General features: G+C 36.6%; 1 long non-coding RNA gene across 3 annotated transcripts in view; it reads left to right on the plus strand.

Moving 5' to 3' along the window:
* The window catches only part of LOC143681485 (uncharacterized), a 320,995-nt gene that overhangs the window by 160,836 nt on the left and 136,592 nt on the right, over window positions 1–23,567 (plus strand). The gene's annotated exons all lie outside the window — the stretch shown is intronic.

Consider the following 23,567-nt stretch of genomic DNA (forward strand, 5'->3'; position numbering starts at 1 on the left):
TTGAACATTGGTGTGCAGATATCTGTTTGAGTTGTTGCTTTCAATTATTGCGGCTAGATCTTAAAAGTGGGAGTGCTGGGTTATATGGTAATTTTATATATAACATTGTGAGGAACTGCCAATATATTTTTGGCAGCAGCTGTACATTTTATATTCCCACCAACAATGAGTGAGTGTCCCTATTTCTCCACATCCTCTCCACTACTTGTTATTTTCCATTTTTGAGTAGTAAGCCATAATATATGTGTGAAATGATGTCTCATTGTGGTTTTGAATTTTCATGTGCTTTATTGTCCATTTGTATGACTTCTTTGGATAAATGGCTATTCAAAACTTGGCCATTAAAAAAATGAGGTTGTCTTTTTGTTGTTGAGTTGTGTAATTTCTATATATATTCTGGATATTAAGCCCTTACTGGATATATAGTTTCCAAATATTTTCATAGGTTGTCATTTTACTTTCATGGTAAAGTAAATCATTTGATGCACAAAGTTTTAAATTTTGATAAAGTTCCATTTTGCTATTTATTCTTTTATTTCTCATGCTTTTGGTGTAAAGTCTAAGAAACCTTTGCCTAACACAAGTTTTGAAGATGTTTCCCTATGTTTTCTTCTAGGAGTTTTATTGTTTTAGTTCTTATATTTAGGACATTGATCCATTTATTTATTTATTTATTTATTTATTTATTTATTTATTTATTTATTTATTTATTTATTTTGCATGGGCAGGCACCGGAAATTGAACCTGGGTCTCTGGCATGGCAGGGAAAAACTCTGCCTGCTGAGCCACCAGGGCCCACCAGAACATTGATCCTTTTTGAGTTAAATGTTTATGTGTGGTGTGAGGTAGGAGTCTCTCTTCATTCTTTGCACATTGATATCTAGTTTTCCCAGAACCATTTGTTGAGCATACCATTCATTTCCAATTGGGTGGACTTGACAGAGTTGTTAAAATGAATTGGCCATAGATGTGAGGGTTTATTTCTGAATTCTCAATTTGATTCCATTGGTCTGTGAATCTGTCCTTATGCCAATCCCATGCTTTTTTGATTATTGTAGCTTTGTAACAAGTTTTAAAATAAGAAAGTATGAGTCCTACAACTTCATTTTTCTTTTTCTAGATGATTTTGGGTATTCAGGGCCTCTGAACACTCATAGAAATTTTATGATTGTTTTTTCCATTCCTGCAAAGAACATTGTAAGAATTTTGATTGGAATTCATTGAGTCAGTAAATCACTTTGGGTAGAACTGAAAATTTTAACAATATTTAATCTTCTAACCCATGAACATGGAATATCCTTCCGTTTATTTAGGTTTTCTTTGATTTCTTACAGCAATATTTTGTAGTCTTCTGTGTGTAAGTACTTTACATCCTTGCTTAAACTTATTGTTAGACATTTGATTCTTCTAGTTGCTATTGTAAAGGGAGTTTTTTCTTATTGTCCTCTTGTGGTTCAATTCATTACTATATTGAACATGTGGTTGTTCAATATAAACACTACTGATTTTAACTTTTTTATTGAATAGTATAACAATTATACAAAGCAAAGAAATAAAAAACAATAGTTTTCAAAGCACTCTTCAACAAGAGGTTACAGGACGGGTCCCAGAGTTTGTTATGGGCTACCATACGATCCTCTCATCTTTTTTGTTCTAGCTGCTCCAGAATAGAAGAGGTTAGAGGGCTTAAATATTTTTTTTATCATCACAATTGACTTTTTTCCTGCCTTTTTTGTGTGAAAAATAACATATAAACAAAAGAGCTATAAATGTCAAAGTACAGTACCACAGTTAGTTGTAGGACATATTTCAGACTTTGACATGGGTTACAATTTCACAATTTTGGGTTTCTACTTCTAGCTGCTCTAAAATACTGGAGACTAAAAGAGATATCAATTTAGTGATTCAGCTTTCATATTCATTTGTTAAATCCTGTCTTCTGTGTATAACTCCACTATCACCTTATCTTTCCATACCTCTTATTAGGGTGGTTTGGGCTATGGCAATTCTGAATTTTTGATATTGGAAGGGTCTGTCACTAATATGGAGTAGAGAGATGGAGCTATCTGATGTTCTGGAGAGGCTGGACTAGGTTTCAGAGTTTATCTGGACCAGGGACCCTACTGGAGGTTGTAGGTTTCTAGAAAGTTACTCTAGTGCCCGGAACCCTTGTGGAATCTTATAAATTGCCTTAGGTGTTCTTTAGGATTGGCTGGAGTGGTCCAGGTTGGGGGTTGGTAAGTTATGATAGGTAGCGAGGTCTACCTGAAGCTTGCATAAGAGCAATATCCAAAGTAGCCTCTCGACTCCATTTGAACTCTCTCTGCCACTGATGCTTTATCAGTTACACTTCTTTTCCCCGTTTTGGTCAGGATGTAATTGTTGATCCCACCCTGCCTGGTCTGAATTCATCCCTGGAAGTCATCTTCCACGTTGCCAGGTAGACTTTCAACCCTGGATGTCATTTCAGCACTATGTGGTATAGGTATATACCACATAGTGCTATTGCTGGGTCATAGGGCAACTAGATATTTAGTTTCCTAAGGAACTGCCAAACAGTCTTCCACAGCGGCTGCAGCATTTTGCATTCCCACCAGCAGTACGTAAGTGTTCCAGTTTCTCCACATATTCCCCAACATTTATAGTCTTCTGTTTGTTTAATAGCAGCCATTCTTATAGGTGTGAGGTGTATCTCGTTGTAGTCTTGATCTGCATTTCCCTTATAGCGAATGAAAATGAGCATCTCTTCATGTGCTTTCAAGCCATTTGTATTTGGTCATCCGAAAAATGCCTATCCATATCTTTAGCCCATTTTATGATCGGGTTTTGTGCTGGTTTGAAATGATGCATATACCCTAGAAAAGCCATGTTTTAATCCTAATCCCATTTTATAAAGACAGCTCTGTCTTCTAATCCCTATTCAGTATTGTATGTTTGAAACTGTAACTAGATAATCTCCCTAGAGAAGTGATTTAATCAAGAGTGGTTGTTAAGCCGGATTAGGTAAAGGCATGTTTCCTCCCATTTGAGTGGGTCTTGATTAGTTTCTGAAGTCCTATAAAGAGGAAACATTTTGGAGAATGAGAAACTCAGAGTGAGAGCAGAGAAGAATGACATAGCCACAAGGAGCAGAGAGCCCACAAGCCAGCAACTTTTGGAGATGAAGAAGTAAAATGCCTCCTGGGGAGCTTCATGAAACAGAAAGCCAGGAGAGAAAGCTAGCAGATGACGCCTGGCTCACCATGTGCCTTTCCAGCTGAGAGAGAAATTGTGACTGTGTTCACCATGTGCCTTCCCACTTGAGAGAGAAACCTTGAACTTTTTCGGCTTTCCTGAACCAAGGTATCATTCCCCGGATGCCTTTGATTGTACATTTCTGTAGAGTTGTTGTAACTGGAAATTTTCTCAGCCTTAGAACTGTAAACTAGCAACTTATTAAGTTCCCCTTTTTAAAAGCCATTCCATTTCTCGTATATTGCATTCTGGCAGCTAGCAAAAAGAACAGATTGTTTGTTTTATTTGTTGTTGAGTTGTGTGATTTCTTTGTATACACATGAAATCAAACCTTTGTCTGATATGTGATTCCAAATATTTTCTTCTATTGAGTTGGCTGCATCTTCACCTTTTTGACAGTCTTTTGAGGTGCATTAGCATTTGATTTTGAGGAGTTCCTATTTAACTATTTTTTCTTTTGTTGCTTGTGCTTTGGGTGTAAAGTTTAGGAAGCTACCTCCTATTACTAGGTCTTGAAGATGTTTCCCTACATTTTCTTCTAGAAGCTTTATGGTGCTAGTTCTTATATTTAGGTGTCTGATCCACTTTCAGTTATTTTTGTGTAGGGTGTAAGATAAGGGTCCTCTTTCATTCTTTTGGCTATTGATATCCAGTTCTTCCAAGCCCAATTATTGAAAAGACTATCTTGTCCCAGTTCAGAGGATTTGGGGGCCTTGTCAAAAATCAGTTTGCCATAGATTTGGTGGTCTATTTGTGCACTCTCGGTTCAATTCCCTTGGTCAATGCTTCTGTGTTTGTGCCAGTACCATGCTGTTTTGAGCACTGTGACTATATAATAGGTTTTAAAGTCAGGGAATGTTAATCCTCTCACTTTGTCTTCCTTTTCAGCATGCTTTTAGCTATTCGGGGTCTCTTTCCCTTCCAGATGAATTTGGCAGTTGGTTTTTCCAAATCTTCAGAGTAGGTTGTTGGAATTTTGATTGGTACTGTGGTGAATCTCTAGATCAATTCGGAGAGAATTGATGTCTTAACTATATTTAACCTTCCTATCCATGAGCAGGGAATATCTTTCCACCAATTTAGATGTCCTTTGATTTCTTTTAGCAATGTTATGTAGGTTTCTGTGTACAAGTCCTTTATGCCCCTTGTTAAGTTCATTCCTAAGTACTTCATTCTTTTAGTTGCAATTTTGAATGAAATTTTTTCCTTAACTGACTCCTTGGCTAGGTCATTGCTTGCGTATAGAAATGTTACTGATTTTTGCACATTAATTTTACATCCTGACATATTGCTGAATGTTTATTAGCTCAAGTAACTTTGCTGTAGATTTCTCAGGATCTTCCAAGTATAGTATCATATCATCTGCAGATAATGAGAGTTTTACTTCTTTCTTTCCTATTTGGATGCCTTTTATTTCTTTGTCCTGCCTAATTGCTCTAACTAGAACTTCTAGCACAATGTTGAATAATAGTGGTGACAGTGGGCCTCCTTGTCTTGTACCTGATCTTAGGGGGAAAGCTTTCAGTCTCTCTACATTGAGTACAATGCTGCCTATCAATTTTTTATATACTCCCTTTATCATATTGAAGTAGTTACCTTTGATTCCTGTTTTTTGGAGTGTTTTTATCAGAAAACGATGCTGATTTTTGTCTAATTCTTTTTCAGCATCAATTGGGATAATCATGTAATTTTTCCCTTTCGATTAGTTAATGTGATGTATTACATTAATTGATTTTTTGTGTTGAACCATCCTTGCATTCCTGGTATAAACCCCACTTGGTCATGGCGTCTAATTCTTTTAATGTGCTATTAGATTCAATTTGCTAATTTTTTATTGGGAATTTTTGCATCTATGTTCATTAGGGAGATTGGCCTGTAGTTTTCCTTTCTTATAGTATCTTTACTCGGTTTTGGTAATAAAATGATGTTAGCTTCATAAAATGAGTTAGATATAGTTCCTTTTTCCTCAACTTTTTGGAAAAGTTTGAACAGGATTGGTGTTAGATCATTCTGGAATGTTTGATAAAATTCCCCTGTGAAGCCATCTGGCCCTGGGCTTTTCTTTGTAGGAAGATTTTTGATGACTGATTGAATCTCTTTACTTTTGAGTGGTTTGTTGAGATCTTCTGTTTCTTCCTGAGTCAGTGTAGCTTGTTTATATGTCTCCAGGAATTTGTCCATTTCATCTAAATTGTCTAGTTTGTTGGTATATAGTTGTTCATAGTATCCATTTGTGATTTCTTTTATTTCTTCAGAGTCTGTAGTAATGCACCCCTTCTCATTTCTGATTTTGTATATTTGCATCCTTTCTCTGTTTTTCTTTGACTGTCTTGCTAGTGGCCCATCAATTTTATTGATTTTCTCAAATAACCGACTTTTGGTTTTATTGATTCTTTCTATTGTTCTTTTGTTCTCCCATTCATTTATCTCTGCTTTAATCTTTGTTATTTCTCTTTCCCTGTTTGCTTTGGAGAAGTACTTTCTCAGCTTCTTCCAGGTTTTCTGTTAAGTCCTTGATTTTTGCTCTTTCTTGCTTTTTAATATAGGCATTTAGGGTAATAAATTTCCTTCTCAGCATAGCCTTTGCTGCATCCCATAAGTTCTGATAAGTTGTATTCTTATTTTCATTCATCTCCAGATTGCTACTGATTTCTCTAGTGATTTCTTCTTTGACCCAGTGGTTGTTTAAGAGTGTGTTATTTAATCTTCATATATTTGTGAATATTCTCGTTCTTTGGTGGTTATTGAGATCCAGCTTCATCCCATTGTGATCAGAGAAAGTGCTCTGAATAATTTCAATATTTTTATATATTCATAAAGAACTGTTATGTGTCCAGCATATGATTTATCCTGGAGAATATTCCATGAGCACTAGAGAAAAATGTATATACTTGTCCTTTGGGGTGTGTGGTAGTTAGATTCAGTTGTCAACTTGGCCAGGTGAAAGCACCTAGTTCTGTTGCTGTGGACATAAGCCAATGGTAGGTGAATCTCATCTGTTGCTAATTACATCCGCAGTCGGCTAGGAGGCGTGTCTGCTGCAATGAGTGACGTTTAACTTAATTGGCTTGTGCTTAAATGAGAGAACGCAATGTAGCACAGTCTAGCAGCTCAGCATTCCTCATCACAGCACTTGCAGCTCAGCCCAGGCCTTTGGAGAAGTCACCCCGGGGAAAGTTGTTGGAACCCAGGGGCCTGGAGAGAAGACCAGCAGAGACCATCCTGTGCCTTCCACATAAGAAAAGAGCCTCAGTGGAAGGTTAGCTGCCTTTCCTCTGAAGAACCAACAAAATAAATCCCCTTTTATTAAAAGCCAATCCGTCTCTGGTGTGTTGCATTCCAGCAGCTAGCAAACTAGAACAGGGTGCAATGACCTACATATGTTTGTTAAGTCTAATTCATTTATCAAGTCATTTAACTTAGCCATTTCCTTGTTGATCTTCTGTCTGGTGGTTCTGTCAGTAGAAGAGAGTGGTGTATTGACATCTCCTACTAGTATTATTAAAACGTCTATGATGCGCAGAGCTTAGGCTGGATGGAGTGAGGCTACGCAACACTATGGATGGGGAGGGAGAGCAGAGGTAGCCTAGGTATGTAGGTTGGTGCCGCAGACTTTATGCACTGGCAACAACCAGCAGGGAACAGGGTGGGGGAGGTAGTTCTCTGTAGGGGTGCAGGAGAGGTCAGTTGGGCTGCACTTAGGGTGGGGGTGTGGAGGAGGTATGTGCACTGGGGGCTGGTGGGGTAGGGGACCTGGAGCATGGGGAATGGGAGTGATGATGGGGTTTGGGTACCTGGGATATGGGGTGAATCACCGGTCACAGAGCTGCTCTGGAGAGGGTAGTATACCCAAGGAATGCCGCCTGGCTTACTTCCTAGTCCTTGGCTCCCCTCCATGCACTCCCTTGGGCTCCACGGCTCCATGCCTCTGCACCAATATCCAGCTTTCTCCCTTTCATTGACCTCTGCAACCAGAGCTGCCACATGTGGTGCAGAAGGCTCTCCCAGGTCAGTCACACTCCTGAATCACCACCTCAGTTGTCCTCCCGTCCTTTTTCTAACTTTTTCGTGGAGCTGGGGTAAACTGGAGCTAGTCTATTTTGCCATCTTCCTGGAAGTCTCCTAAACACTACTGAGTTTTGCATGTTTCTCTTGTACCCCACCACTTTTCTGAATTTGCTTATTAGCTGTAATAGTTTTGTGGTGGATTTTTCAGGATTTTCTGTATAAGGAATCATGCCATCTGCAAATAAGAATTTAAAAAAAAATTTTTCTCCCCAATTTGGATGTCTTTTATATTTTTTCTCGCCTAATTGATCTGGCTAGACCTTCTAGGGTATTGTTCAATGATAGTGGTGACAGTGGACATCCTTGTCTCGTTCCTGATCTTAAAGGAAAAACTTTCAATCTTTTTCCATTGATTATGATGGTAGCTGTAAGTTTTTCATATATGTCTATTAATGTATTGAGGTGCTTTCCTTCTATTCCTAGCTTTCTAAGTGTTTTTATCAAGAAAGTGTGTTGGATTTTGTCAGATTTCTTTTCTGCACCAATCATGATGATCATGTATATTTTCCTCTTGTGTTCAAACATCCCTGCATTACAGGATGAATCTGACTTGATTATGTTGTATAATTAATGCATTTTTAAAATTCAGTTTGCTAATAATTTCTTGAGAATATCCCATGAGAAATATTGGTCTCTAATTTTCTTTTCTTCTGATATCTTTATTTGGTTTTGGTATTAGAGTAATGTTGGCCTTATGGAATGAGTTAGGAAATGCTCTCTTCAGTTTTTTTGAAGAGTGGAAGCAGGATTGGTATTAATTACTTGGGATGTTTGGTCAATTCACCAATGATGTCCTGGGCTTTTGTTGTTAATTAAGTTTTTAAAAATTGGGCCACGGTGGCTCAGCGGCAAGAACGCTTGCCTGCCATGCCAGAGGACCCGGGTTTGATTCCCGGTGCCTGCCCACGTTAAAAAAAAAAAAAAAAAAATTAATTATTCAGTCTCTTTTGTTGTTATTTTTATGTTGAGTTCTTTTATTTCTTCTTGAGTCAGTGGAGGTAGTTATGTTTTTCTAGGAATTTGTGCATTTCAACTAGGTTTTCTAATTTGTTGGTATACCCCTTTTTGGCCTAAACATATGTACTATATCTTTAGAGGGAGACATTTTGAATTTCAAAAAGATATTGTGGCGTGGCAGGAACAAATCTCAGAAAAGAATATATTCAGTATCATCCCATTTACATGAAGTATAAAAACAGGTAAAGCTAAAGTATGTATTATTTAAGATTATAATAAACAAAGGTAACAAAAATAGACTTTGAATGAATGGGAATGTTTTATTTCTTGACTTGGGAGTCAGATGCAAGGATTTCATTTTATTGTTTAAAATATATATTTATACATTTTCATATTCCCTGTTGTACTTATATTTCATGATATGTAAATACATATATTAGACAACAACAACAACAAAATACACTAATGTCAACCAAGCAGAATGTATCAAAAATTTTCGCTTTCCCAAGTTTGATACTAAATCTATCTCGGTTGAACAGATCTTACCTAAAAATACTTGACCTTGGGAAGAAGTAAAAGAAATACAATTGCTACTAAACAGAAGACTTTCTTCTTGCTGAATACATCAACTGTAGAGGAGAAAAATCAGTGACTCATATCCTACTACACCCAGTGTCTGCACAGAGGATTTAGATTAATTATTCTTGGGTGTCTCAGGCATATTTCTCTAAGATCTTGACAACTGATATTAGTTGGTTATGACCCAAGCTTTGTAAAAAAACTGAAAGAAACAGACCATCATCATTTCTGTGGAAATAGAAAAGTTTAAATATATCAAATTATTATTAATAGTTGCAGAATAAATAAGAATAAAAATAACACATTTTCTAACCTGATAGTTAGGGATCTGTTACTTGAAGAGTTTAAGAATATGTTTTTAAACACTTATTTACATTCAGAGCAATAACTCTGCTACAAATTTGCATTTAGATTTGTAGACTAATGTAGGCTACTCCTTCAGAGATTAAAAGTGAGAAAAATCCAACAAATTTTTCTGTACAGAATGTTTCAAAGCTCATGATGAAATTAATTTAGAACATGGCTTTTCTCCTGTTAATATGCATTAATTTCTTTTCTTTATAATCAGTTCTCCTTGTCACACAATATAACAAATGAAAATTCCATTTTGTTTATAAAAGACTGTTTGTGTTAATAGTATGATTATATGTATTTGCACAGGCTTAGTACCTTTCAGATGAAGATATTTACTTTCCTCTGTATTTCGAATAACAAGCGTGCTAGTCCTTTTAATGGGTAAAATAGATCCCCGAGAGAGAGATGTGACTTTTTCCAAGTCATCTATGAAGTCAGTGGGTTTTCTTTATAATAATATTATGTTCCACTTTTTCCTTTTTAAAGTAAAACAGGAGTTGACACCATTGTTGAGCAAGCCCGATACTTGAACACTTGGCTTTTTTCCAGAATCCTGGAGCACTCACTTCTGGTTGTATTTTTTAAATTATCATTATTGTGTTAATATTTGCAGTTTGTATTGAGCACATATTTGTGGTAAGTGCTGTTTTGTTTTCTTAAACCAGTATTGGCAGACCACTGTAGTTATGAAATTATATCCACACATGCATACATATGTGTGTATGTTTATGAGTATATGAAGAAGTCTCTAAGAGAGAATCACCAAGAATGGTTAAGTAATGAAAAAACATAACATAATGTCCCTGGGTGCTCAGAAACATTGCCTCTTTGAGTTTTCTCCGAATGTGACATGTTGGCTATGGATTTGGGTTAAGGTAGAAAGAAGGATAGTTCTATCCATGGAGTGGGGGTAGCTGAGAAGGTATTTTGACATGCAGAACCATAGAGGCATCCTTCAGGGAAGAAGCCCACTGTTCTCAAGTTACCATTTGGCTTCTTCTCCCCTAAGTGATGAGAAAATGCAAGTCACATTCAGTTTGTTAGTTTTATTTCAATTATGATAATTTTAGCTGAAAGCTAAATTAGAGCTTAATTTTAGTCACAGCCAGCAGGAGCAGATGCTACTTTTCTGGCTTCTGGACATTTCTTCTCATATGAACAAACACGCCTACCCCCCTTCCCTTTTCTCCCAACTTTATATATTATATATAAAGCAACATTGAAAAAAATGGTCAGGAGTTCTTAAATCACAAAGAGTTACTCTTTGAGTTTTGGTCACCTGTTGAAATCCAAGTTCTAATGATAGTTGAAGAAAAAAAGAGTTTTGGGCATGCTGATACTTGCCAAAGAAAATGTCAATTCTGAAGATCTCTCCTTAGCTTATTTTTTGTAACATCTTTATTGAGATATAATTCACATATCTTAAAATATATGTATTTAAAGTATACAATTCAATAGTTTTTCGTATATTCATACAGTTGTACAAGCATTACCATAACATTTTCATCATCCCCCAAAGAAATCTCATATCCATTAGCAAGCCACTTCCATTTCCTTTGAACTTCCACCAGGCCTAGGCAGCCACCACACTACTTTCTGTGTTTTGGATCTATCTTCTGGACGTTTCATATAAATGAAATCATGCAATATGTGGAATATGTGGTCCTTTTTGACTGGCTTCTTTTACTTAGCATGATGTTTTCAAGGTTCATCCATATTGTAGATGTATCAGCACTTCCTTCCTTTTTCGTGACTGAATAGTGTTCCATTGTATGTTTATACCACGTTTTGTTTTTCCATTCATTAGTTGTTGAACATTTGGGTGGGTTACTTTTTTTTGACTATTTTGAATAATATTGCTATGAGCATTTGTGTACAAGTTTTCAGGTGGTTATTTATTTTTATTTCTCTTGGATATATACCTAGAAGGAGTAGAATTGCTTATCATTTGATAACTCTATATTTAACCTTTTAAGGAATTGTCTGATTGTTTTCCAAAGTGTCTACACCATCTTCAATTCCCACCAGCAATGTATAAGGGTTTTAATTGCTCCATATTCTTAGCTTTGAATTGGGTTTTGTTGTTGAGCCACACTAGAATGGAAGACTATAGTTAGCCTCAACATTACACTTCCAGTACCAGAACCAGTATTTAACAAACCTGTTATGACACTTGCAGAAGCATTGTAGGATTTGTTTGTATAGAACTTGAGGAAAGCCTTTCTATTGCTCTTTGCTGGGAGTTAGAAAATATGCCAGTACTAGTATTCGCTGAACACTGGAAAAACAAGATTGTTTTCCCTGAAATTGCCTTTCCTTGTTCTCTGAGGATACCAGAGATGAATCTGTGGTTTTGACTTCTGATGACGTTTCCTGTAAATTCTCCAGTGGTGGTAGGTTTTTTGATTACTCTTCAAATGACTCCTTTTCTTTGTGCTCTGGTTGAAAAAGGAAGATGAAACGTTCTTTGTGGTGTTTGGTGATGTGTTATTTTGGTGCTGTGCATTGGAAAATTTAATATGTCACTTCATATGGAATCAGCCTTCTTTTGTCCTGAAATCTGACTCTCATGTACATGAGCGCTTTGATCTTTTACATACTGTTTTCTGTTACAGACTAACAAGATGCTTATGTTAGGTTTTTTCCCCTTTGGATCCTGAAATTGTTTATTTCTCATTCACAGCCACTAGTATATTTGAATGTCTTTCTTGACAGTCAGTTAAACTGTTGAAGGAAGAAAACTAAAACCTTCACAGTGTCTTGCATTATATTGTCTACCACCCTGAAGTTTTCATTGTAATATGAGAATGTTCATTTCTAGTAGATTTTACTCACTTTTCAAAATTATACTTAATAATGTTGTTTTGGAAATAGACTGTACTGAGGCATACATATACATAAAAAAGCTGACAAAGAAACACAGAAGGTTTCAAATGGGCCTTTTTATTTTTGAGATCAGGTTGAGAATCACTTCAATGTGAATTTCCATTTTTATTTTTCTCCGACATTAGAGCATGTCTTATTTGTTGTTGTTCCAGATGGCATTTCATTTGACTAGCACTGTCAGCAATTGCCAGACCTAGCATAGCCCAGTAGCTGTATGGTATGGTGGGTTTCAAGCTGGCCTTACCACTCCCAGTTATCAGGAAAGAGCAAGAATGCTTAGTCCCCTATTTTTCATACAGTGAGATCTTTCTAAAGCTTTGGTGTTTTGGAGAGCCTGACTTCTTCACAGACTCCCTCCTTTGTGCCAAAGCCCATCATGTCAGCTCAGTTTGGTAGGAATGTTAGTCTGAGCCTGTGGTAGATTGAATTATGCGCCCCAATACAGATGTGTTCTTAATCTGCATTCCTGTGAGTATGAACTCATTGTAAGTAGCATCTCTTGAAAATGTTATTCATTTATTTATTTTTTTAGCGTATGGCCCAATTGAATGAGGGTGGGCCTTAATCCAGATTACTGGAGACCTTGAAAGAAGAACTGAAGTCACAGAGGCAATAAAAGGAGACGGCATCACGTATAATGGGAAAGCCAGGGATGCCCCTAGGACTACCAGTAGATAGCACTAGAATATTACTGCCCCTGGAAGAAGCAGGCTTTTAGCCTCTGAACCTTGCTTATTGTTAAAGCCAACCCATTGTGTGGTATTTGTCATAGCAGCCTGGCAAACTAAGACAAGGTCAGAACTGTATTTGCCTATCTTTGGACAGTATAATGTGGATTTCTGACCTCTTCCTAGGGCTAAAGTCTGGGCCCTGTACCTTCTAGGGTTACTCCCTTTCACCCCTTCCTGACTATGATGGATTATCACTGTGCTTTTGTTGAATCTGTCTATTAAATTCAAGTTAAAAAAAACCAGAATTGTTTTATTTTGTATTTAATGCAATAGAATATTAAGGAAAAATGATATTTAATAGTATTCTTTGGACCCCATGCTAGTAGACTAGATCACATTCTTCCTTCTTGATGCTGTCTACCTATTCCAGATCATTCCCCCTCAATCCTTGAAGACTGTCTATCTTTGCTGCACTAATCCTATTGTAATTTCTGGTGATCTCAGTATTCATGAGGATGATCTTTTTATATCCTTGTCACTAATTTCCTTGACTACCACTCCTCCTCTGCAGACTTTGCCCTCCAGTTTTCATTAACTGGTTCAGCCTAGATCTCATATTACTAATGATTTCAACTCTTCCACGTCTTAATTTCAAGAATCCTTTTCTCGGATCACCATTCTTATGTTTCCAATTCATTTTCTTTGATAAAGTGACTCCATTAATCCTTCAACTTCTCCAGGGCCTACCATCCAACTATTACCATCTTTTCACTGTCTCTTATCTACTCCCCACCCCATAACTTTACTTTTCTCCTTACTCAGCATAAAATCTAAAGTCAAAAATTTTAATCATTCCCTTGCCCTTCCCCTCAGTGTTGCTGCTTCTCTGTCACTTCACTGTACTTGCTTGGCAAAACCACAATCCTGGGTAGATTCAACTCTCTGTCTACTCTTTACCTGCATACATATAAGATGATTATGCCTGGGGAAAAATAAACAGCTATATTGATAAGATTCATTTTCGTTCATGACTGTGAACCTCAGATGAGCTTGCTATATTGCTGAACAAGTGTACCATGCCTCCCTAATCCATTCACTCTCCACTCTCCCGGACAATTTTATATTTTCCTCAATCCCCCAGTGCCTCCCTCCTCATCTTTACTCTCAACTGATGACTTTCTTCCTAATGGAAATGATCAGAAAAGAACTTGCAGATTCTCATCACTTTATCTGTACACTCGCATACACTACCTTTATGAGAATTACCATAGACAAACTCTTTAGCTCTATATAAAGCCAACATCTCAACCTGTGTACTAGATAGACTTACTGCTTTATATATTCAGGAATATTATTCCAGGAATTTCCCCCTTTCTGACCTGCATAAGAAATTTCCCTCTCTATTTTGATCTTCCCCATCAGCATAAAAAATGCTGTTTTCCCTATTCAAGAAGAAAAGATACCTCTTCCTTGACCCAACAACCTTCTTAAATGTCTGTTCCATTTCTCTTTTATACTTTACTGCAAAACTTCTAAGAATAATTGCCTGAACATACTGTCTTCATTCTTCTCTGACTATTCTCTCATGAATTTACTACATTCAGGCTTTCTTTCCACTGCTCCCTTGAAACTGCTTTGTTAAGGCCATTGATGATTTCCTTATAGCTAGATCCAATGGTCAAGTGCCGGTTCTAATCTTAATTTCCCTATTAGCAGCATGTGACACAGTTGATCACTTCCTCCATTTTGAAATACTTCTTCCCTTTGATTGTAGTATACCACACTGCCCTGGTTTTCCTCTTACCTCACAGCTGATTCCAGTTTCTCTTACTAGTTTCCCCTCACATCCTCAGCTCTTTGTATTGGCATGTCACTGTCTTTGGATCTCTCCTGTATCTCATCCATTAGCGATTTCATCCACACTCATGATTTTAAATATCATCTATAGTTTGACATTTCTTAGATGATTTCTTTAGCCTGTACATCTTTCGGGCATTCCTCATATATATGATTGCATATATTTATATCTATAGCTAATCTTCTCTTAGATATCTAATAGAATATCTCAAACTTAACATGTTTAAAGACACATTTGAGCTTCCTCCGAATCTATTCCTCCCACAGTCTTTGTTATCTTAGTAAATGGAAGCTTCATTCTCCAGTTGCTCAGGCTAAAATTCTTCCATTGTCTTAAGCCCTTTCCTTTATCTGATGTCTCAAATTCAATCTTTAGCCAAATCTTATGACTGTATTTTCCGAATATATTCAGAATATGAATACTTCCACCACCTCATCACCATCCCCCAGTCTAAGCCAGTAGCTTCCTAACTGCTCTCACTACTTCTACCTTTGCCTCCCTGTAATTTATTCTCAACACAGAAGCCACAGTCTGGCAGATGCTGGCTCTCTTCTGCTCCAAGTTTTCTAGTGGCCCTCTTTTGCTCCAGCAATACTGGCCTCCTTTCTATTCTTGGAACATACCCTCCTCAAGGCTTTTGCTCCCATACCTCTTCCTGGTCTTTACTCAGTATTACTTTTGCTGAAGAACCTATCAAAAGCTGCAATCTGCTGCCTTCTAGTACTTTCTATCTCCTTTTTATTTTGTATATCATTTATAACTATGTATCAAACCATGAATTTTGCATTCTTACTTTCTTTTCCATCTCTTCCCATTAGAATATAGGCTTCATAAGGGCTTTTTGTTCATTTCATTCAGTGACTGGAAATAGGGTTTGACATAAGCACTCAATACAGATTTGTCACAGCAATACCAGGTGGCTTTAAATTGGACCTTCTTCTCTCCTATTGTAGCCTGTCTCTTTCCACAAAGGATATGAGATGGCAACAAGTCACCTTTAAATGCGCCACTCTGAGAAACTGAAGGATGCTTTATTAACCCTCTGTGCCTCTCTGCTAGCCAAGGAGATTGGTAGCAATAGAGGGTAGTAAGTTAGACTCAAAGAGGAAACCATCAGTGACAGCTATTTAGCACTAAAAAGCTTGCAGAAATTCCTTCTCTAGACATCCTTTCTATTTTTGGATGAATAGAAAGGCATGCAGTCCAAGGGTGGAGCACATCTTCACCAATAGAATTAAAAGACTCATAAATATCTTTATGATAGATGTATATGGTACCATTTTTCTCAGTTTTGGTAAATTAAATAATTTAATGCGATATGATTGCAAATGCTGTGAGATTTCATGATATTTAGTTTGAACCTTTTATTACTACATATGGCTTGAACATATTATTTTAAGACTGATAATTTATTTAAATCCTAGAGCTTTAGATTTTAATTATCAATCTTGAGAAAATTTCCATCTATTCCTCATTCACAAGTAAAGTCATGGTGTATATTGTAACATTCCCAGACATTTAAGGAAAAGAAGCATAGTTTTTCTATTATTAGATGCATAATTTGGAGGGGTGACTTTACAAACAAAAGAGCTGATTATATTTATATTTAACTAATACTATACTTTAAGAAGTAGTTTTTGAGAAATATTGCTTTAAAATGAAATTTATGTTAATGATACTCCTTCAGGGTGTTCTGAGGTGAGGAAATATTTTTATATAATCTTCAACATTTAAAATTATACTGTCTGAAAATAAGTTTTATTTGAGAGGCTAGATTTGACCATTTAAATTGGTTGAGAAAGTTTTTAAGATATTGTGAAATTCATTTAAATTGACAGACTTTGTTAGTGAGAAAGTTGTTTTTATATGTTCAAAGCTTTTCCCTTCTGTGTTCATTATACATCTTAAGATATGATAATATATACACAGGACTATATTTTAAAAATACTTCAGTTTGAAATTATTATAAGGAAGAAACTATGTAAGAGGAGATTAGTTGCTTAAGATTTCATAGTGATAACAGTGTTGTAGGGAACAATTGTATACTAAGTGATTTATGTAAGAAAAACAGTGGACACATTATATCCAAATAATAATATCCAATATCATTTAATTTACTGTTTATAAAGATCCAGAATTTTAAACATACCTGACATTCCTGTGTATTTTTCTTTTGTGTTTCAGCTTTCTGTTCCCCAAGTATCATAGTTTTAAATTTTGTTATGCTTAAAGATATGTGAGAAATGTGTATAATACATTAAAATGTTGAAGCTTCTGGTATAAATGCTCTTAAGGCCTTCTAAATTTTGGATCTGAGTTCTAGCTCTAGTTTTGCTACCAACTGGTGACTTTGAGAAAGTCTCTTTTCCTTTTTTATTTCAATTTCGTCATCTGTAAAAATCTAACAATCTATTCACTTTTCCTACTGACAATTTTCATAAAGCTTGGCAAAGTTTGGTTCTTTCTCCTGAGAACTTAGAGTTTGAGTGGCATCATTTGAAATATTCCCTAAAGGTGAGTGTTTGTCTTATTCTGCTGTTTTATATAGTTTCTTTTAATCATTAGAGACCCTCTTTGGGCATTTCATTTGAAAAAGTACTGCTAGAACTGTGAAAATTTGGAGAATGCTGTTATGACTGAAGGGATTACAAGAAAGCAGAATTGAAGGCATTTTACATTTTGTGTAGGGCATTGCTTAGTATCTAAAATATTCATTGACTTCCGTAGTGCCTGTTTCATTGTATATTCTATCAGTAACTTATGGGTAAACATTTATTTGACAAAATCTGCTTAAGGAAAGGAAATCAAAGGTGGGCACATTGGCTGGTAGTCATTTCAGGTCATAGATTAACATTTAGAATCATAACTTCACAGTTATGACAGCTGAGCTCAGAGTCAGAACAGGGGAACTTTTCTTTAAAGATTACACATGTAACATTCAGTGTATAGGTGGTTTCCACAGAGGACTTGTGACCTTACCTGGGAGATAATTAACCTATAGTAATTGCTCTTTAGAGCTGCCTATTAGGACTTGGGGTAAAAGTCAGAGGAATGATGCCCTGGGGAAGGAGGGCAGTTAAGAATCTGAGTCTCTCCTCTCGTTTTGGGAGTCTCCAGTGTTGGATGCTATGGAAGACTTTGAGGAATTTGATTGCTTTCTCCATCTCCTGACAAGCTTTTGCAATATGATCGTTCTCGGATTTTCAGGAGAAAGTGTCAGGGGTGGCAGCCGTAGTTGTGTACTGGATGGCGGGATGCTGTGAGTCATTATAAGCAAATTCTGCAAGATGGGGATTTGGGAGTAGATATTCAAGTACCTAGCTGATGCTTCTTCTTTGCTCCTCCATCTGTTGGTGGTTGGCAGGGGAAGACAGCTGTTCAAGGAACTTATAGACCTTAGAAAACACCATCTGAATCTTGTGTACAAATTGGTCTGTGCATAGCTGTTGGGAATTTTGATGTCCCATGGAGGCTGAGTATCTTGTTGAAATGAGGACGACTCTGGTTATGGTTGACTAGAGGTGCAGGAGGTGTCATGTACTTGCTGAGGGCTGTCACCACAAGCAGGAGAGTTTTGAGACTATACCAAGGGAAAAGACTGAACCCAAATCCAGAGTAATGTGTCCCAAGGCCACTTGCAGGTTGAAAGGGATTGTAAAAATCTCCGGAGTCACCCACGCCTGTTCTTGACTCGGGTGGGTGTCCCAGATGGTGGTATATTTACCGTATATACCATACCGTTTGTTCAGTGTTTTCAAGACTTCAGTGATTAGCTTGGGTGGTATAGTGGCTCTGATGAAATGTTTGACTGCTGGCTTTGCTGACTGAGCACACAATAGTTTGACCCAATAGAGCAGGGCTCCCTTTCCATCCCATGTGTCTCCGATTCTCTGATACCACAGTAAATAGGACTCCTCTTACTGCACACACCAGCTGTCTTTTAGTTACAGCTGGAGTGATGATTTCCATGTGATTCTAACTTCTGAAATAGAGACTGTATGAGGGGGCAGTTTTGGCTGGTATACAAGGCCCTGTCTGACTCAGTTGCCCACCTACAAAGTATAGTTTTATAAATCAGAGGAGATTGGTGCAGTGTTCCTACTTAGAACTTATTTCCCCTAGCCAATGGAACGGTTGCTACAAGGTCCTCTTTGATAGGTACTAATAGCTTGAATACTTCTCTCATTTGTTTATTCTAAAGGATGTATAGAAAACAAAGAAAAACAATCCTTTTGTGTGTAGTGGTAGAATAATCTTATCTTTATTAGGCTCATGGTGTCTTATAGACATCAATCTTAATTTGGGTTATTGGTGTCTGAGAAAAAATAAACGTGTGTTTGACATTTTAAACATTATGAGTTCTGGTTAGTTCATTATCATTTTCTTAGTGTTTTTTTGCTTTAAGTGCCTTAAAATATTGAACCCCCAGCATATGGCAATAAATGGAAAGTTTGGACCTACTGGTAATGATACATTTTTTGCTTATTAGTAACATTTTCATAATGATTTTGTATTGGAATATTGTGATTTGTTTATTTTTATGAAATTTAACTAAGTGCTTAAAAAAAGGCAAATGTTCTTAAAAAAAATAGTAGAAAAGTAATCCCCTGCCTAACCTCTATTCACCTAATTCCCACTCTGCAGAGACAATTACTTTGAACTCTTAGCTTCTTTACAACTTGCCTCCATGTTCCTAACGATACAATTTTAAATAGCTACTGACTTACTGATACAGAAGAAAGATAAGGTTTTAGCTTTTTTATACTCTTATGTCCTACCTTGTAGAGACATATAGTAACATCTAGTTATTATATCATCATTATTTTATTACATCAATATTTTAAAGCTATTAGTCATAAGTGAGCTAAGAAGTATGCTATGATTATATATACTTTTGCTCTTTTTGGAATGAATAATTGTTTGATTTCTTTTTTTGATCAGTTTTCTATGAACAGTCACTACTTCAATTCTACCTCTGACAGAATTGTAAATCTCTTCTCAGTGCCTTAAAGCATATGGAAAAATTTATCAGTTTTATTTTCTCTTGAAGAAACTTACTCTGAATTCTGCTACCTTATTTCTCCTTTCTGAACTGATAGTCTCTAAGCCTGCTGTATATAGTCTCCATTTTCCATCTTCCCAGGAAGTCTCATGACTTATAGCTTGTCTTGAATTCCCTATGCTTCAGATTACTTTTCTTGGTTTACTTCTTCATTTTGGTGGAACATATCCCTAGTATCATTTTGAGCAAGGGTTTATGGAATGTGACTTTTATTTCTATTCTTATAATTTCTTCTAGTGTGGAATACACATTTTCCCATTGTTTTTAGATTGAGGTACTGCTACTGAAATGTTGAATGCCATTCTCTTTTCTGATCCAGTGTTGTGACCTCACCTGTATCTTCTTATTTGGTACACTGCAGAATCTTCCTTTGCCCAGTATTCTGAAATTTCATGCTAATGTCCATTGGTGTGGATATTTTTTCAGTCTTTAAAGGCTGGGCACTCAATGAGCCCCCCATTTTGGAAATTTATTCTTTAGAATCTGGAAGATTTACAAAAAACGAAGCAAAACTCTTTTTCTTCTCAGTTTCCCCTTCATTTTCTCTCTTCTTTCTTTCTGGAGTCCCTGTTCTTTAGAAGTAGGACTTCCTGGATTGATTCCCTAATTTTCTTATGATCTCTCCTTCTTTTACAAGTCTTTGAGTTTTTCATCTGCATTCTGATAGATTTCCTTTGTCTTCCAACCCTTTAAGTTTTTCATTTGTGCTATCATATTTTAATTTTTAAGAATTTCTTTTTTGTTGATAATATTTTATATTTCAATATAAAAAAATTGAAAACATGTTTTCTGAATATTTTTATAGACTCTTTTCTATTTTATAGGTGTACTATATTTTCTCATCTCTCTGAGAATATTTGTTATAGAAGTTTTAAGATTATTCTCCATTATCTTTGCTACATCCAGGTTCCTATTTTATTTTGGTTATTCTGGGCATCGATTTTTTAGAGATTTTCTTCCAGTGTTTGGTGGCTTTGGTTGAAATTCCCAGATAAGGATGAGACACTAAAAGGCTAATTGGAAACACTGAAAGTGATGGTGAGCCATTTTGTGATGGGACTTCCAATTTAAGGATATGTAGGCATTTTTCTCTTTAGTTGTCAATTCACAGGAGAGCTGTCTATGTGGCTGCAGTGTTCTGGCAGCTAGTGGAGAGATTAGGACACTAGGGTTTTTCACAGCTCTGTATGCAGATATTTACTTATCCCTTGTTTTTAGTAAATAGTAGTTACCGGAATTCAGTTATTTCATTTCACTGTCTCCAGGGTCATGTTTCAGTTTTCTGCTAGAACATGAGAGGGGCTGTCACCTGGCCAGTATGACTCAGTAGACTATGAGAGGAGATTTGGAGACCTGCTTGCATCTTTCCACAATATTATTAATATCTGCCAGCTGTGCCATACGTTCCTCTACTTTCAGAGATTCCTGGTGCCTCCAATTCCTGGGGTTTTGCGGTATGAAATTACCAGCTTTGGGGTTGCACCTACCAGCTTAGGCTTCAGCTTCCTCCAGTGTCAGTTACACCGTCTGTAATGCCTTTGCATCCCTTTCTTGTCATTTAAAGGGATTCAAAAAAGAGTGATGGTACCCATACAAAATCCAACTATTGCATGTCCTAAAGAGCTATGTTACATTGAAACTGTCTTTGGGCTTTTTGCTTTTGGGGTCTTAGATAGTCAAAAGTAGAACCCTCTATTTCTGGGTTCAAGAATTGGTAATCATGGTTACATGTTTGCAAAACAGTCAAGTTAAGTTTCTGCCTATTGTATCTTGGGATATAAATGTTAGACATACAAAGCTAGAATATTAGGGAAAGTAGCATAGCAGGGAACATTCAGAATCTGGAGGGTCCTGGCTCCTCTATGGTGCCTTTGGCAATATCCTGCAAGATCGAGAAAAGACTAGACTAAAGGTGGTCTATTGGAAAAGTGAGAGGGAAGAACCTTTAGTTTTGCAAAGAGACCCCCCCCCCCCACTTTTACTAGGGTCATAATTCTATGTCAGTTGATTAAAAAGCCACATTTTCTTCTAAAGCAAGCAGAGGCAAGGAGAGGATGTTTAACAAGGTGATGGAATGGGGCAAAAAAGTAAACCTGACCTGTCAAAATCTACCAAATTCTTCTCATTAAGCATCTCTACTTGTATGGTGCTAAGGAATTGGATTGCGAAATAAACTCAAACTGGTGTGACTGTTCAATATCTAAAGCAAGCCTCAGGACTCCCCCTTTCTCCTACCAATTTATATTAACAGTGGGTTACTATTGTTATCCAGAGGTATTGGACATGCCATCCAGAGACTTGTCGCCCAGAGATATTGGATTTGGAGCAGGTTGCAGAAATTAATACAATAATTGAAAGCAAGAGCAGAATAATCCAAAGGACACCTTACATGTTAGGGGCAGTTGGTGCTGAAGGACACTGGAGGGGTAGGGATGGAGGATATGGAGATTGATAGATCTGGGTGCAAATCTAAGTACTGTCATTTACAAAGTGCCCCCTTGGGCACATCAACCTCTCGAAGCTGTATTTTCTTCACATAAAGTGACCATGATAATACTCCCTACCTTATAGAAATGACATGAAGATTACATAACATACTGTATGTGAAGTACTGAACATAGAGTGAGCTTTTAATACATATGAGCTACATTAATTCTGATTCAGGTGGTGATCACACTACAGAGAAAGGCCGAGTACTGTGCTAGGTACTGGAGACAGTGAAGAACTGGGTGGGCACACTGGTTATATATAGAAAAATCAGCCATCTATTCCCAAGTAGGCTTTCTACAGTGTTGGGGGAAAATAATATATATTTTATATGACATAAAAATAATCTATAAAATGTCTTTTTTTTTTTAGATCTGTGTGCAGAATTTGGTCAGTTTTTAAAGTGGAAAGGGAAAATATGATGCAATGCTTCCAACAAGCTCCTCATATTGTATTTTTCAAACTGGAATACTCATACCTTGAGGATATACAGAAATGTGCCTGTAGGTATTGTGACACCTCAGAGTGAATCTGGCTTGACATATCTTCCTGGGGTGTTTTTTTTAACTGGATATTTTAGGGAGAGATCCAGGGGTTTATGAATGGATGTTGAGGGACTATTTTAAATATTTATTAAGTGGTAAGTAATTAAAACATTACTTTTCACAATAAAGAGGGTTTATTTTGGAATGGGATAAAACTTCATCTGGACTTTTAAAAATAAAACATTGAGGCTTCAAAAATGTCTTGCTTACTAAGTGTGGAACTCCCAAGCGTATGGGAAGCTTTTTTATTTTCCTCAATCATTTGGAATAATTAAGTGTACATATTTTGATAAATTTTACTATAAAGAAAATTTTACTTTAGTATGTCTGTTTTCTTTTCCCATACTTATTATAGGTGATTTGTTATTTATATATCTTCAACTGATTTAAGGTGCTCTAAGTTAGGGGTTCAGATGAATGTCCAGAAATTGCATGCATCTCTGAGTGCATTTTTATTTGTTCCCCTTCTCTCCATCACTGATTCCTCAATCCCTACCTTACCCTACCCTAACCCAAAAGTTCCATTGTCTTCCTCAGATTCTTGAAGGGACTTATGATGAAAAGAATATTAGGAACTCATTGCTTTAAAATTTTCTTTTGCCAGAGATTCGGTCATCTAAGAACAAGTGGTTACTTCCCATATTTGGATTTTATGTTTGGGACTCAATGGTACTTTGTAGTTCTTTGCATAATATCTGTTATTTTTTAGTTATTTATCTCCTTCTTCTAGCCTATGAGTTCCTTGAAGGGTAAGGACTGTGTTTTATTCAGCTTTAATGTCTAGACATCTAACACTATGCCTGGCTCAAAAAGGGTGTGTTGAGGTGAACTGAAAACCAAATATATTCATAGAGTTCCCCTGAAGC

Source organism: Tamandua tetradactyla, chromosome 4, assembly GCF_023851605.1.
Source record: "Tamandua tetradactyla isolate mTamTet1 chromosome 4, mTamTet1.pri, whole genome shotgun sequence".
Taxonomy (NCBI): Eukaryota; Metazoa; Chordata; class Mammalia; order Pilosa; family Myrmecophagidae; genus Tamandua; species Tamandua tetradactyla.